Raw genomic sequence first — 17,949 nt, 5'->3', positions numbered from 1 at the left:
AAGACTCTTAGTTGTTAAACCTCTTTATTAAATTGACTTGGAGAAGTGTGGGGACATAAATTTTTCCACTTTTAATGCATTTGATTTTAAATTAATGCATTAAAAGGAAATGATGGGATAATTTCACCCTCTTCAATGGATAATAGAAGAAAATAAGAATATGGAAAGCAGAGTATTGAAGCAGTAGGAATTAGCATTGCTCCTCTGAACTATAAGTAATATTCTTTAGATTATCAGTGTTGAAGTCACAGTATAATTTGCTACCACGCTGAGACAGAATTAATGAAATATTTGTAAAGTCAAGAACTCATCCTTAAGAAATGACTGAACTCTTGTGTGTTTTATTTCCTCCAGACCACACATGACTACATTTTAATCATGCTCCTCATATGTTCTTTAGATCATCTCTACCACCACATTTTTAAAACTAACATCGATGTAGTTTATTTATTGCTATTTCCAATTACTCTCAAGGTATTAACAAAATGATGATGTCTGCCTTAAAAACTTGTTTCATCAATTTCATCAAAAGTAAAGATTAACTTATACAAAATTACTTAGAATGTAGGTTTAATTAACTCTTTTTTGACTTTCAAATTTATATAGACTTGATACACACATCTGCTATATAGACACTTAGGACTTGACTACCAATCTCCAAAATTCTTGACATTCATCCAAAACCTACTGCTTCCTTATTTTCTTGACTTTGAGCTGCAGGTCACCCAATTAAGAGAAGAAAATGTTTTCTCTTTGTTAGTTACACAAGATCCAGCCTGCTGAGTAACTACCTTGTGCCAGTCCAGTGGCAAATGGGTATTAAACTAAACTTTATCTGTCTATGAAGGGTTATGCTATTTTTTTAAAAATATTGACAAGTACTTAAAAATAGCTAAACAAACATAATTATTCATTTGCATTTAATTTTTAGCATGAAAATAATTCCTTAAGTAGACTAAATATTAATAAAATCTTTTATTTGAGGACATTGAAATAAACTCTTGCTATGTAATTTCTACAGATACATTTTAATATAAGTTTCAAGTAAGCATGCATATTCCTGTTTGTCATTCATTTTTAAAGCACTTTTTTTTAGCATTTATTACTATAAAAGGCCTATAATGAAGTTTCTCAAACTTTATTGTGTGTATGGAAAGTTGCTAAGGAAGGAAATTTCCAACCACTTCCTTTAAGACACTAAGAAGCTCTAGGGTGAGTTTAAACATCTGCATTTCAAACAAACACTCCTGTTGCTTCTGGCGCAGATGGCTAGTGGCACATGCTGTGAAAAACACAGGTCTACATGTATACATGAATGTTAGTTACAAAATATAAAAAATAAAAAGAAATACCAATCAGTTAAATGGTCAAAACCTAAGACTCTATGAGACATATGTCATTAAGTGTGATAGTACTTCATATGATATAGCAGTTGAATAGATTATAACCAATTCTGTGTTACTCAACATGTTATTTAATAAAATAATTTGAAAACATTTATCATGATAAATGTATGAATACCTTTACAACTGAATTGTATAACATCTTTTAAAACATGTTTGTATGAGTCTTCAACTTGGAAGAAATTAACTTTCGTATATAAGCTCACATAGAAACACTAGATGCCTGCCTATATTCCAGCTGATTCCCTTCATCTAATTACTTTCATCACACTTAAAAATTTAATCAAGACTCTACTTTTTTTGGCCTGAGAAATCTGCTATTTATTCACTTGATCTAGGGATTTAACTCATGTTTGTGCCAAAAATAAATCCAAATCGTAGTATTCCAACCTGTACCTTTCTCTTTATGTTCATTCTTTTTTATATCAGTTTGCTATTCCTGGATAACAAATTACCCCAAACGTCTATAGTTTAAATAATAATAATTTTTTAAAAAAAAAACATTTATTTAGCTCATAATGATATGGATTGGTCTGCACTGCCTCTGCTGTTCCCTAAGGGTATATTCAAGTATCTATGACAAGCGGTTGTTAGGTTGTTAGCTGGAGACTAGATGGTCCAGGAAGGCCTCACTTAGAGGCCTGGAGATTGGTATCCTGTCTGTCAGCCAGACTGAAGGCGAAACCAGGATTCATGTGGCCCACACTAACTGGAAACATACAAAAAGTGTATTCTGGGAAAGTAGTTCAACATAGCCAAGTTGACACTTACCAAGTACCACAATGCAGCAAAGCTATGAAATACTAGACAATTATAGTGCACTTGTCATAGCAATCAGAAAATTGGTGCCCTAACTTGAAACAAGCACAAATCCCCACTGCTAAATGCCTAACATTTTTGGATATAGTAGGTATAACCTCTTAGCTCAAAGTATATTCTGGTATATGTTATTGTTCTTTTATTAAGATTGAAAAATTATACCCCCACTGCAATTGTAGAAAAATGCCTGTCACATGTTGCCAATTCTGGGTGTTATTGCTTTAAATATTTGCCAATTTGGCAACAAATAATGTATAAAATAAATTTATAAATCTCTGATGGTCTTGAGATCAAAGATTTCTTGTTAAGCAAGAAAAACTATAATCTTATAAAAAGCACTCTTAGCATCTTAAAATTTATTTCAAAAATATTCAGTCTATGTCAATAAATGAATGGACACAAAAATATGGCTAGAACTAGAACTGAGAAAGAATTATGGGTGATCAAATAGAAAAATATGACACATACTACTTATTTCCTGGATACATTTTAATACTTAACATAATTTTTGATCCTAAAATAAGATGCTAAGAGATAACATTTGTGTTGTTTTCCCATGTAATCAAAATTTGACCTCTTTACATATTTTTTCTCTTCTTTTTGCTTTAACATACCCTATATTGAAGACTACCATGTCTGATTTGTTCACTCTATAAAATTAGGTCTTTTATAATGCCTGATCCATATTAGTAACAGTAATCCAGGACAAATTAATCCCTTTTCTTCAAATTTTTTTGAACAAATATAGAATTCTCATAAAGCAATGAGTAGAAGTTATAACATTTTCACAGGAAAGATTTCTGCATAGTCTACAGGAAGAATTAAATCCCCACTGGTTCTGATCTTTGTCACTTTTTTTTGTTAAACATTCCCTTCTAGTAATTATCCTTTGGTCATTGGCAGAAATAATTATGGTTGGATAGCATCTTTTTATTTCTACCTGTGTTTGAAAGTATTTCTATTTTAGCTGGCATAACAATAAGAAATTCTTAAAGATCAAGGGATTCACAAAATTTAACATTTTTATTGTTTCATTGATTATTTTTTTTCTTATATCATTGTGGCCCCCATGTTTCTCCTGCCACTGTATTGCCTGTGAACCATCACCATATTCCTTTGTGTTCCTCTCTCCCCTGTTTTGCCTCCCTCCCACTCACTCCTTTACTGTATGCCTCAGTTCTGTGGTCAGCTTGTTAGTTTAATCTCTTTAATTTGAAACATATCAGCAAATTATGTACTGTTAGCCACCCCCCCCCCAAATATTACAACATGCCTATTACAAAAGATGTTTTAGACTGGAAATCTGGCATATCTACCTATGCATGACTTTCAGACATTCTTCAAATGTCATCATGGGATATGTTAATTGAATGATCAAAAAATCAAAATCCATAGATTCCAGATACAATAAGAAAGTAATAGATTGTTAATAGGCCTTAATAGATTGTTCCACTTAGAACATTCTGAAGACATAAGTTTTAGCAAACTATAATTAAAAGAACTTTGAAGTCAGACATCAAAACTACTATTTTCCTGATTAAAATATAAATTGACTGGCAAAACTTTTGTTCCTTAACCTGTTACTCATTTCAGCACACATTGAGAGTAGGTTTTTTATCTTATATTAATCAGTCAAGACTACCATATGATAGAGTATTATTTTTCCAAAACAAAAATTTTAGACATTCCTATACCAATACAAGGGAAAAATTAATATAGTTATTTGTATATTTTTATTCACGTCTAGAGCCCAAGGGCATGTAATTTAATGGCACCTCATAAGTATATGGTGGCCACACACTATTTGAAAGTGGTCTCAGTTTAACAGCATTTATTGAGCAATCGTAAGTGAGACTGGAAATTATTCCATACATTTGGGGATTTTTATGGTGAAAATAAATCTAGAAAGAAAATGCAGGAGGCAGAATGATCATATTCAAAATACACAGAACAAAAGTGCTGGACATGTAGCATAAAAAGCATCAAGAGAGGTCAGGAAAGTTTTGTAAAAGTTTCATACTGAATTTTGAATGAAGAAAGAAGAACAGTATGACATAGCAGCCTGAAAAGGGCATTTCAGGTGAGAAAGTGATAGATGATAAATAGGTGGTATATAAATGATAGAGAGATAGACAGATAGATGTAAAATTAGGGTTGAACATAACATTTACCTTTGCTAAAAATGTTGAATTGAAATAACACTAATTGGTAATATTTATTGACAGCATTACATTGCAGAAATAAGTATCTGGTAGGTTTTATTATCCCTCCATTTTCAAATGTGGACATTAGGCTTCAAGAAATTGAACAACTTGCTGAAGAATATACAAGCAATAAATGGCAGGGGCAATTTAAATTCTGTATGATTTGAAAGCAAATTCTACTTTTACTTGTAAAGAAGGAATCAAGAAGAGTTTTAAAATGAATTCTGTTTAATCCAGCATGTAAGGAGTTTCGAAGTTCCTATCCTAACTCTATCCTAACTCTATCCTAACAGCAAGTACAAAACTAAACAAACTGAAAAATCAACAACTGTTCTTAGGTCTGTCAGTTAAGTGAGTAACCAGGCTAAATCACCATTTCCAAAATTGGAGAGACAAGTAGAGAAGGAGACAAAATTGGAGAGACAAGTAACAGATACATAGAATCACAACTTAGCAGAGCTGATACTCTCAAGCAAAGAGCTCCTTAGGATCCAGTATCATGGTAGGAAAACCAGAATTATAATTGATAAATTACTGGAGGCTGAGTATGGACAACTCTAATAGTCAAAAACTCCAAGGTGGGACCTCCCTGGTGGCGCAAGGGGTTGGGCTGCAGAGCCTCTACAGCATAAGTTTGATGCCCGGCCAGGGGTGGTGACCCACATGATACAGCAGACCTCTTCTCTCTCACCTGCTGCTCCCCTCAGCAGTGTATTTCAGTCAATCTGCCTGTTATGTCCCCCACTCTGTCTCTGGTGAATCCTCTCACTCCCCGCACCTCTGGCCTATAACCCAGCTCTTGCATGTATAAATAAATCTAAAAAAAAAAAAACAAAAAACTCCAAAGGAATGCAGGCCTGGGGAAGTCCCACACTTTTACCTCAGGAGCTCTACTGGGTCATCAAAGTGACTAATAGAGAAGGAAGAAATAAAACTATCTTTGTTCACAATTGACATGATCATTTAGGGAGATGATCTGAAAGAACTGGCCAAAAAGCTCTTCTGGAACTAATAAGGATTATAGCAAGGTTGTTGAATATTAGGTTAATACATGATAAAAATTCATAAATACCAACAAATTACAACTGGAATTAGAAATTAAAGACATACTATATTTACATGAACACTCCACCAAAAATAAAATACGTAAATATTAATTTAACAAAAATCATATAAAAGCTGTATGAGTACATTACAAAACTCTGACAAAAGATATAAAGAATGAAATAAATGGAAAGATACCACATGTTTGTGGATAGGAAGATTCAGTATTATCAAGAATTGGTTATTCTTAACTTGATCTATAGAGGCAATAGAAACCCATTCAAAAGTCCAGAAAGTTCTTTTGTGAATATTGGCAAAATATTAATTTTCCACACAAATTCTCCCATGGAAAAGAGAATAGAGGGTATTAATGGAGAAGTCTAATACTGTGCATTAGGGAACATTACAATTAATAGGAGAAAGAATCAGCACAGAAAAATCAAAGCTTCAATATTTTCATCAAAAAGGACCACAATCTCCATCTCCTTCATATTTTTTTTCTTTCTACCTGAACTGAGTAATTTCTAAGACTTTTACATGAAGAAATGGAATAATGAAAATGCCACATATTTCAGTGGTCATTAGCCTGATCAAATAAGATTTCTTCTTTATTTTCAGATCCAGGAGCATATGATTGATTTTGCAAGGGGAATCTCTAAATTAGTGTTTTATTTTCAAATGCCATATTGTTAAGGAAGTATGCATCAAAATGGAAGATTTTCTCCCCTTGTTCCGGGATAACAACTCTCCAAAATTTCCTTCAAAATTCAGTTGAAGGGTCAACTCCTTCCTTGTAACTTTTCAAACCAACAGTGGTCATTCAATTGCTCCAGATATTTTCAACATACAATAATCCCTTTGTACTATATCACATCGCATTTGTGTCAGAGAGTGTGAAGAGCATAGTCTTTGGGAATTAAATCGTGTTCTGTTTAACACTAATAGGATATTTGGGGTCAGGAAATTTATGTTTGCTAAGCCTCAGCTTCATCATCTAAAAAATGAGGAAGAAATATCTTCTCATAGAATTATTATCATAATTTTACATCTGGGTTTTACATGTGGGTTGGCTCCCTGGGCCAAGGATCAAACTCATGTGCAGTGGCTGGCGATAGCTTGATAGCTAGTCCCCATTCTGTTATCAACATGAATGACCTCAAGGAAGGCCAGCATCCTCACTAGCCCTTTTTGATCTCAGCAGTAAGAGGAACAGTAGAGCAAAGCTGTTTCCTAGAAACGAAACACTATCACAGAGAGAAGACTATAAAAATAACTTTGTGTGTATATATTTCATGCAGACAATAGTGAATGACAACCAATGCATTGGACACAAATTCAAGTTATACTATAACTAATTAAAGGACAGATTGATTAAGGGAACACTAACAAAATATTGCTTTAAAAAAAAAAGGGTTAGGCAAATGTCGAGGATATGGAGAGAAAGGAACTCTCCTGCACTGCTGGTGGGAGTGCAAACTGGTCCAACCACTGTGGAAAGCTGTGTGGAGATTCCTCAACCTACTAATGCTAGAGCTTCCATATGATTCAGCAATTCCACTCCTAGGTATTTACCCAAAGGACACAGAAACATTAATTCCAAAGAGCACCTGCACCCCTATGTTTATAGCAGCACAATTTACAATAGCTAAGCTTTGGAAACAACCCAAATGCCCAAAAATAGATGACTGGATCAAGAAGATGTGGTACATATACACCATGGAATATTACTCAGCATTCAAAAAAAGATAAACACATGCAATTTGCAGCAACATGGATGGAGCTGGAAGGGATCATGCTCAGCCAAATAAGCCAGAAAGAAAAAGAAAAATACCGGATGGTCTCACTCATAACAGGAATCTAGAAAACCTAAATAAGGGACCAGGAAAAAGAATAACTATAAGAAAGAAAAATAATCAAAATCAACAAACAACTATGAACCAGAGACACACTTTGGGGGTGGGGGGAAGGAGGGAATGGGGTCAAAATCAGGGGGTTGCAATTGTATGGGGAATATAAAAATTTAAAAAAATTTTTAAAAATAAATAAAATTAAATTTAAAAAAGAAAAAAACAAAAGGGTTGGGCATCCCCTGATGGTGCAGCGGTAGAGTACTGGGTTGTGAAGCTGCATGTTTCGATCCCACCAGCGAGGATCCCACCAGCGAGGGTCCCACATCGCAGGCAGACCTCTCCTGCCTTGCCTGCTGCTCCCCTCAGCAGTGTATTTCCTCATTCTGCCTGCTTTGCTCCCCGCTCTGGCTCTGGTGAATTCTCTCACCCTCCTGTGCTTCTCACTGTACCCAGTGCTTGTATAAACAAACAAACAAATAAATAAATCTTAAAAAATAAAGGGTCATAACAATGAATATTGAAACTATGGAGGAACTATGGAGGATGATAGCTTTTGAAGGTGCCAGGAGGGTCCTAATCTCATAAAAGGCCCTAAAGTATTTCCCATTTGTCCTTTAGTTTGTTAAATCTAAAATGTGAAGAAATAGTAGTGGATGAGCTGAGTATCTGGGAAATTTGAAAAACCATTGGTGGGGAGTGCTCATCAGCATTTAAATTTAAAAAATGAAAGGGTTATGAGAGGGTTTTCCTTTATACATCTATTTTAAATTTCTTCACAAGGTTTAGATGTTCACAAAAATCCACTTAAACTTTGGTGAATACATAAATAATCAAGGAGATAATGTAAAAGGAACACAGAAAATATAAACAGCCCTATTAAAATGCACACTTTTCTCCTGCTTAAGATAATGACACTCCATCTATTTAATTGTGCATAGAGGAACATCCTCCTGAACAGAGTAGGAAATTTCTGTTAGGCATAAATTTGACTTATGTCTTAGTCTAACCAAAAAGAAAAAAAAAAAACGAGAGTGAGAGAAAGGAAATAGAGAACCAATTATATGCTGATTTGCTAATGTTGTTTTTCAGATTAAATGCCACTTCAAATTACAAAATCTGTGGTACTTGAAGCTGTCAGTTTTCTAAGCACTTTCTTGAGAAGTCTTGTCTTAGCAAAGAGAATGTTGAAATACTGGGTCCCTCAGGGGGCCAACCAAACTTTGACAGAGGTTTAACAGTCCTTGAAATTATATCCCCAAACCTTAGAGAGCCTGCTGATTCAGTGGGAAAGGACATAAGCTGAGCAAGTTATAAATAAACTCTTTTATCAGAAGTGATGGTGTCATGGTGACTTCAAAGACTAAATCAGGGATGCTAAGTTCTCTGATGTTCTGAAGACAGTAAGAACTTTATTATATTGGTCAAGCCATTCTTGGACCTGAACTGAAATTTGATAATAATGTTTTTTTCCTCTCTTTGTACACTTTTAGGTGAGTCTCTAGTCCATCAAGTTAGTTAATATGTATCACTTGAAGAGAAACAAGATAATATTTATTTTACAATATTTTATTGCCATTTCTGTCTCACAGGAGTCAAGATTTTCTAGTATAAAATAGAATCATGCCTGCTGTTTCCCACAGCAAAAATCTGTTCTTGAAAAGGCATAGAATATATTGCCTCTTGACTACCCTGAGTAACCTGTGGATGGCTCTTTGTATCAAAATAATCAAGAAGGAAAAAGACACAGGAGGGAATCTTGCTGGTTAGATTTAGTGGATTTAATTCTTGAGAATATCACCTTACTCCTTGAAAGAATAATAAAGATAAATATAATGTAATAATAGCCACTGGATATGCTATTTCTAAGGCAAATACATTTATGTGTAGAAAGTTTTTTAAATATTGGGTGGGCAAAAATATGCAAAAAAACTCTTTAGAAAATGTCAAACTATAATTTAAAAGTTACTTTGAGGGTAATTTGAAACCTAGCTTTCCCAAAATACACTGTGAGAGAAGTAAGTTGTTATACACACTTTAGAAAATAAGTCAAACTGTGTTGAAAATGTTAGCACATAGAGATTCATCAGAAATGAGCAGTCCATAAACTTACAGACTTTATGGAAGTGATACAAACAACTAATATCTAAGACAGGAGACCTAAGGCATTTACAGCTACTAACATGTCCTAGATAAAAATTAAGATACATTTGATTATGACATGATGTGATTGTAACAGTTACAGCAAGTGATCTGTGTAGATTCTGCTTTTGACTCTATTGCAATTAGGTTAAGTGCTCTTAATGACACTTAAGTGTGTGTGTTCATGTATGTTTGTTGTAACGAGGACTGTAAGAATGATGTTGCAAAAGAATTCAAAAATGAAGAATATTTTCATTAGCAAAGAATAGGAAATAAGTTGAAGACTTGCTAACATCTGAGGAAACTGTCAAAGAAACTTTACTCCAAAGGATTTAGAATGTCTAGCACAGAGATATTAAGACCATTGATATCAGAAAGAGAAAAATTAAATAAAATCAGAGATATGCCTGTGTCTTATACCAGGGAAGCAGCCCCTGATTCAAGTTTTCTGAGTGGTTGCTAAATGTTGGGGACATACTCATGAATGCTACAGATGCAAGAATCAGTCTTTCTTCTAAAACAAATGAATATCATGTTGCAGCACTTCACAGAAAAGCAGAGTGGACAGGATACCAAATACACAGAAAGCATGTAATTTTTGCAATACATAATTTTAAAACTAATATCTGTTATTGTTTCAGCAGAATGACACAAGTATGTAAGTCATTGTGTTTTCTTGCTATAATTATTTTTCAGCTTTGCTATAAAGTTCATGTTCTTCCTTTGTGGGTCATCATATGGGTGGACTGGAGTTCCTAGGGAGGATGCCCATACTTTGAGTAAATAAATAAATAAAATAATGACAAATGTGATGTGATATGAAGGAAAATAAGCAAAGGACTGGGATTTTTAAAAAAAATAATAATCTGTAATCAATAAATATATTCCTAAGAAAGTGGTTCTTGGGATGAGACTTTCACATATAGGAGATGAGTGGAGAAGAGGAGCAATGCAAGGAAAGGCCAGTACATTCTAAGAGGAAGCAAGAAAAATTTACAAGAAGCATTTACAAAGACGCTATGGCAGAAAATAGAGCTATTTGGCGGGAGTGAAGTGAAAGCAAGAGAGAGCAGCATGAGCTGTGTAAGAGCTGGGCGGAACTCATCAACAATCTTATTACACATGGTGTGAAATTAGAATTATAATCAAGGGGTCTCCCTGGTAGCCTAAGTGTTAAATCTCAGTGCTATCACCTATTCGACCTGAGTTCAACCCCAGGCCAGGGAGGTGACCCACATGGCACAAGGCGATGCAGACCTCTCCTGTCTCACCCGCTGCTCCCCTCAGCAGTGTACTTCGGTCACTCTGCCTGCTCTGTTCCCCACTCTGTCTCTGGTGAATCCTCTCACCCTCCCCAAACCTCTGGCCTGTATCCCAGCTCTTGTATGCATAAATAAATAAATCTTAAAAAAAATAAAAAAATAAAGTTTAAAAAATGTGAATATTTTAAATACTATGTAAAATAACATGTGGTAAGTAATTAACATTATTTATTCTTTCTTTTTGAAATCACAGCCTATGTCAAAAACATCTTTGCTCCCTTACAACATTTATTTAACTGCTTGCACATAGTTAAGTACCAAAAAGCTGTTCAATTTATGATTCTTACCTATTGTTTCAAATAATTTTGAACACATATTGTATACAAGTTTTATAATAATCTTATAACCTATTAACTCAAACATAAGACTAATAATAATATCATATTACATATATTAATTTTATAATATAACCTATTAACCTAGAATATCATCTATCAACTTGTTAGAACTGAGGGTCAAAGAACCTGGATTGTTGCCCTGAGTCCTTCATATATTCTAACCCTACAACTTCTACTTAAGGTGAATAAACTCAGGCAGGAAAGACAAATCCTCACCCAAATGACAATTTAAGTTTTTAGTTATTCTATGTCCCAATTGAATCTTCCTTTATCACATCATGAAAGGAAATTGAAAGCAAGAATGAGAAATTTCTCATTTTAAATATATGAAAATTTTAGAGAAAATAATATGAAAATTTCTGATTTAACTTATTTTAAGTATGGTATTTGAAAATGTTTATTTACTATTGTTAGAACCACAAGAATTACTTCATAAATCCAAGTATATTTATGTAAAATAGAAGCCCGACACATGGAAAAGATAAAAATATGTTACTATAGTTAAAAACCCTATTGCCTATGAAATTAATTTCTTTCTGGGTAAATTTCTATCTCCGCTGCTCCACCTTCTAAAATATGATCGTAACTGTGCTTATGCCACTGCAGCATTGGTGTCCATGATTTATGTTCTTATAATTACTGACACTTCAGTATAATTAGAGATCAAAATAGCTAGTAAGTTTTCTCATGTATGACAGTCTGCCCATTGGAATATGATACAATTTCTGGCAAAATCCTTAAGATCATATGGAAATATTGTATAAGAACACTTTGAGGAAAAAATGACTCATTTCCATCAAAATTTTACTTGTGATTATATACAACATCAAGGTTTTTACTTCTCTGTGTCTAAAAGTATCACTTTCCATATAGATATATTTTGAGTGAGCTCTGAATTTTCTCCTCAGTGGAAGTCTCTATATTCCATCTAGGGTAGGGGACATATCAGTCTTTTCTCTTTCAACTCAGCTTGCTGAAGGCTCCATAATATCATCAACATTCCCAGCTGTGGCTTTCTGAACAATACTTCCTTTTGTGGCAGTTGTCAACTCCATTTAATGTAACGAAAGGAAAAAAAAAAACCTAGAAAACTCAGTCTTCACTTAAATGCAACTCTACCAAGCGCCTGACAGACTACAGAGAAATTATATCTGTAATAATTTTGAACTGATATAGAATGTATAAATTTTAGTAGAAATATATATATATATAATGTGAAATTTGGTTAAATAAACTACTTACAACTTCAATTTAAAACACATACACATTTTTTTTTCTCTAGATATAATTTAGAAAACTCTTCTCAATATATTGTATATATGGGACATCCCTAAGTTAGTTTTGGGTATATTCTCTCTCTTTTATATATATATATATGTGTGTGTGTGTGTGTGTGTGTGTGTGTGTGTGTACACTAGGCAGTTTACATTTCTACTTACTCTTAGTTCATCAAATGCAACTTCAAATTTATCTTTCTACAAATGATGAATTAGACTTAAAATGTCCTAAAACGTATAAGCAAAATATGGAACATCTGAAACCAAAGATTGTACCATTTTTCTAATTTGATGTAGAACAAGAAAAGATTCTCCAAAACCTTTATCTTGATATTTCCAGATAGGTTAAAAGAGAGTATTATTATTTTGGTAATATTAATCTTCAAGTTGTTCTATAAGTTTTAGTCAAGGTCAACTCATTAATCATTTCCATATTCAAAAATGTATAACTGGAACATCTTTTAAACTATCCTAAATGGAACCCACTATCTTAGAATTAGGAATAAAATATTTTTACTTTCACATTCAAATAAAATAAAAACATTCAATTGTTCCCTTTGTAAAGTTCCTGTTCACAATGAACACTAAAGCATCTATCTAAATTTTTTTTTTTTTTATAGAGGCATGCTTTATTTATTTGTTTGCTGGTTTGTTTGTTTGTTTTGTTTATACATGCACTGGGTACAGTCAGAAGCGCGGGAGGGTGAGAGAATTCACCAGAGCCAGAGCGGGGAGCAGAGCAGGCAGAAGGACCGAAGTACACTGCTGAGGGGAGCAGCGGGCGGCAGGAGAGGTCTGCACGCCATGTGGGACCCTCCTCTGGTGGCCAGGGAGCAGCCGGGGATCGAACCGGCGCCGCAGAGGCCGCGCGCAGTTTCGCAACCCAGCGCTCAACTGCTGCGCCACCGGGGAGGCCCATAAAGCATCTATCTAATTGACTTAAAATTCCATAGAGAATATGTCAACTAGAAATTGGATAAATTTAAGGGGAAACAAAATAAACTTTGGAGTCCGTTTTTTTAATTGAAAATATTTTTATACTTTTAAAGGGATAACAGCCCTTTATCTGATGTGGGTTTTTCTCCCAAACTATGACTTGACTTCTCATTCTCTTCACATTGTATTTCACAGAGAAAATTTAATTTTTATGAAGTCTGGCTTGTTAATTATTTTATGTCATGGACCTTGCCTTTGATGTTATAACCAAACATTTATTGCCATACCCAAGATCATCTATGGACATAATTAGATATAGAAATAGATATCGATTTAGACATGAAATAGAATACTATTCCGATCTAAAATGGAAGGAAATTCTGACACATTACCACATAGATGAATCTTAAGAACACTGTGTGGAGATTTCTTGACCTACTAAACATAGAGCTTCCATATGATTCAGCAATTCCACTCCTAGGGACACAGAAACATTAATTCCAAAGGACACCTGCATTCCTATGTTTATAGCAGCACTATTTACAATAGCTAAGCTACAGAAACAACCCAAATGCCCAAAAGCAGATGACTGGATCAAGAAGATGTGGTACATATACACAATGGAATATTACTCAGCAATCAAAAAGATAAACACATACAGTTTGCAGCAACATGGATGGAGCTAGAAGGGGTCATGCTCAGCCAAATAAGTCAGAAAGAAAAAGAAAAATACCGGATGGTCTCACTCATAGCAGGAATTTAGAAAACTTAAATAAGAGACCAGGAAGAAGACTAATCAATACACAGTAAAAATCAAAATCACCAAGCAACTATAAACCTGAGACACACTGGGTGGGGAGGGGAAGTGAGAGGAAGAGTCAAAATAAGGGGGAGTGCAATTGTGGGGGAGTGCAATTGTATGGGGAATATAACCATAATGAAAATGCATACATTGTGCAAAGATGAAAAATGATATAAGAATTATATAAAATAAAATATTAAAAAAGAACACTATGTTAAGTGAAATAGTTCAGTAATAAAAAGGTAAATAATTTATATAAGGTACATAGAATAGTTGAATTCATAGAAAGAGAGTAGAAAAGTGGAAGTCAGAGGCTGGTAGTAGGGGGAAATAGTCTAATAGATTATGACTAGTTTTTGAAAAGAGTTCTAGAGATGGACGGTGGTGGTGGTTGCACAACAATGTGAATGTACTTAACACTCCTTAATGATACGCTTAGATATGGTTAAGATGATACAATACATATTTTGAGAATTTTACTACAATTAAAAATACACTTAAAAATTCCAAATTCAGGGCCTCCCCTGGTGGCACAGCGGTTAAGCGCTGGGCTGCAAAGCTCCCCGCAGTTCGATCCCCGGCTGCCAGCGAGGGTCCCACATGGCGAGACAGACCTCTCCTGCTGCGCCCGCTGCTCCCCTCATCAGTGTATTTTGTCAGTCTGTCTGTTCTGTTCCCCACTCTGGCTCTGGTGAATTCTCTCACCCTCCCATGCTTCTGACTGTACCCAGTGCTTGTATAAATAAATAAATAAATAAATCTTTAAAAAAAATTCCAAATTCAGGACTGAGGATGTAACCATATGTCACTGTGAGCTGATGGGAATATAATGCAACTGGTAGATGATTCTATATTTTAAGTGTCCCAGTAATGTGAACATTTGTTGAGTACTTTCTATGTGCAGCACTTAAATGCATCATCTCAATTAGTTCTCACTCAAAAAAAAAAAGACTATTTTTTATTACAATATATAGGTAGGAAATTACATTTCAGAGAGTTGAGGTGCCTTCCAATGGTCATAGGTGTCAAAGGTTGAAAATGAATTTACAGCCAAGCATATTGACATCCCCAAGCCACAAGCAATTTATGACTTAATCAAGTAATTTTTTGGTGAGAATAGAGATATATATGCAATTCATTAAACAAAATATTTATGCCATATCTTTCATGAAAGCCTTTGTAATAACCTTGCACACTATTATTCATGTCCCTGAGAAGTGGATGTTTGGCAGTGGAGGCACTGCTGATCCAGTGTTTGAATTAGCAATCTGTGATTTGAGTGACTCATATTCTTGCTTCAGTTGCTACCTTTTTTTTTTCTTTTTTTAAAAAAAAATTTATATATATTTTACATCATTGTTCTTTCTTTTTCTTTCTTTCTTTTTTTTTTTAATAATGGTTGCTTTCTCCTCTCAGGTGTAGTCCCCATAGAATTCCCACCACCAATTCACCTGTGCACCATCACCATAGTCACTGTGCTCTTTGCACCCTTGTTTTGATCCCCTTCCCTTCTCCTCCACTGCAGGATGTCTCTAATTTTAGTTGTCTTTTTATTTTCGTTTTGTTGTGTTGAGCTTAACTTTGGGCATCACTGAGTCTTAAAGTTTTCATTAGTAATATGGGGCAATTCTCTTTTCATTCACAGTGTGGTATATAGCAAAGTGCACAGGTAAAAGAATCTAAAAATTTGGTTTAATTTTAACTGTGTTCCTTAGTATGTGACTTTTGAAATATCACTTCTTTAAGTCTAGTTTTCACACTATAAAATGAGAGCTGTGTGTTCTTCAAAGTACATGTCTCTAAATCTATTTCAATGGGATAACATAAGGACTGATAATGTTAGCTATCTGGTTTCCTTAAATAATGTAGATTGGTCAAGCTTCATTCTTTTGCATGTAGCAACCCAGTTTTCCCAGCACCATTTATTGAACAAACTTTCTTTGCTCCAATGCATAGTCTTTGCTCCTTTGTCAAAGATTAGTTGACCATAAATCTGTGGGTTTATTTCTGGATATTCTATTCAATTCCATTGGTCTGTATGTCTGTTCTTGTTCCAATACCATGCAGTTTTGATGATTATGGCTTTGTAGTAGAGTTTGAAGTCTGGGAGTGTGATGCCTCCATTTCCTTCTTTTTTTTTTTCAGTAGAGCTTTGGCTATTCGGGGTTTTTGTGATTCCATATGAATTTCATCAATAATTGTTCTATTTCTTTGAAGAATGACATTGAAATTTTGATTGGAATAGCATTGAATCTGTATATTGCTTTTGGTAGGATGGCCATTTTAATAATGTTTATTCTCCCAATCAATGAGCAGGGGATGTCTTTCCATTTCTTTGTGTCTTCTTCTATTTCTTTTAACAGTGTTTTATAGTTTTCTTTGTATAGGTCCTTTACCTCTTTTGTTAGATTTATTCCCAAATATTTGATTTTTTTTGTTTCGATAATAAAAGGGATTTTTTTTTTTTTATTTCTTCTTCAGATTTATTGTTTGTGTATAGGAAGGCTACTGACTTTTGCGTGTTGATTTTGGATCCTGCCACTTAACTGAATTGATTGATGAGTTGAATTAGTTTTTCTGTGGAGTTTTTGGGGTTCTCTATGTATATTATCATATCATCTGCAAATAGTGATAGTTTGACTTCTTCTTTTCCTATTTGAATTCCTTGTATGTCTTCCTCTTGTCTTATTGCTCTGGCTAGGACTTCCAGTATTATATTGAAAAGCAGTGGTGAGAGTGGACATCCTTGTCTTGTTCCAGATCTTAATGGAATTGCTTTCAGCTTTTCACCATTGAGAATGATACTGGCTGTTGGCTTGTCATAGATGGCCTTTATGATGTTGAGGTGAGAATGGCACATATTAAAAAAACTAGCAACAGCAAATGTTGGCGAGGTTGTGGAGAAAAAGGAACTCTTCTGCACTGTTGGTGGGAGTGCAAACTGGTCCAACTACTGTGGAGAGCTGTGTGAAGATTTCTGGACCTACTAAACATAGAGCTTCCATATGATTCAGCAATTCCACTCCTAGGGACACAGAAACATTAATTCCAAAGGACACCTGCATGCCTATGTTTATAGCAGCACTATTTACAATAGCTAAGCTACAGAAACAACCCAAATGCCCAAAAGCAGATGACTGGATCAAGAAGATGTGGTACATATACACAATGGAATATTACTCAGCAATCAAAAAGATAAACACATACAGTTTGCAGCAACATGGATGGAGCTAGAAGGGGTCATGCTCAGCCAAATAAGTCAGAAAGAAAAAGAAAAATACCGGATGGTCTCACTCATAGCAGGAATCTAGAAAACTTAAATAAGGGACCAGGAAAATGAATAACTATAAGAAAGTGAAAATCCTAATCAACAAAAAACTATGAACCAGAGATAATTTTTGGGGGGTGGGGGGCTGGAGGGGAGGGATTGGGGTCAGAATGGGGGGTTTGCAATTGTATGGGGGAATATAAAAATGAAATTTATTATTTTAAAAAAATAAAAAAATAAAAAATAAAAAAAAAATAATGTAGATTGGTCTAAATTAGTATTCAACCTATTTTAAACCTCACATTTAGGTGTAACTTTTTAAGTTATAAGCATGCATAGCTGAACAAATATTGTTTTCAAATGAAAATAACTAGGTAGATTTTGTAAATCATTTCATGATATTGATTTTTCTTAAGATATTTTCCTAAAATGTATTTCTATATTTAGGAATATCATCAGTAAAGGGAAAAATCCATCACCATAGTATTTGCTTTCTTTCTTGTATTTTTGCACATCATGATGACCCTCCTCACTACATCCTTCCATC

The sequence above is a fragment of the Talpa europaea genome (assembly GCF_964194135.1).
Source record: "Talpa europaea genome assembly, chromosome: 3".
Lineage (NCBI taxonomy): Eukaryota > Metazoa > Chordata > Mammalia > Eulipotyphla > Talpidae > Talpa > Talpa europaea.
This window is presented reverse-complemented; position numbering follows the sequence as displayed.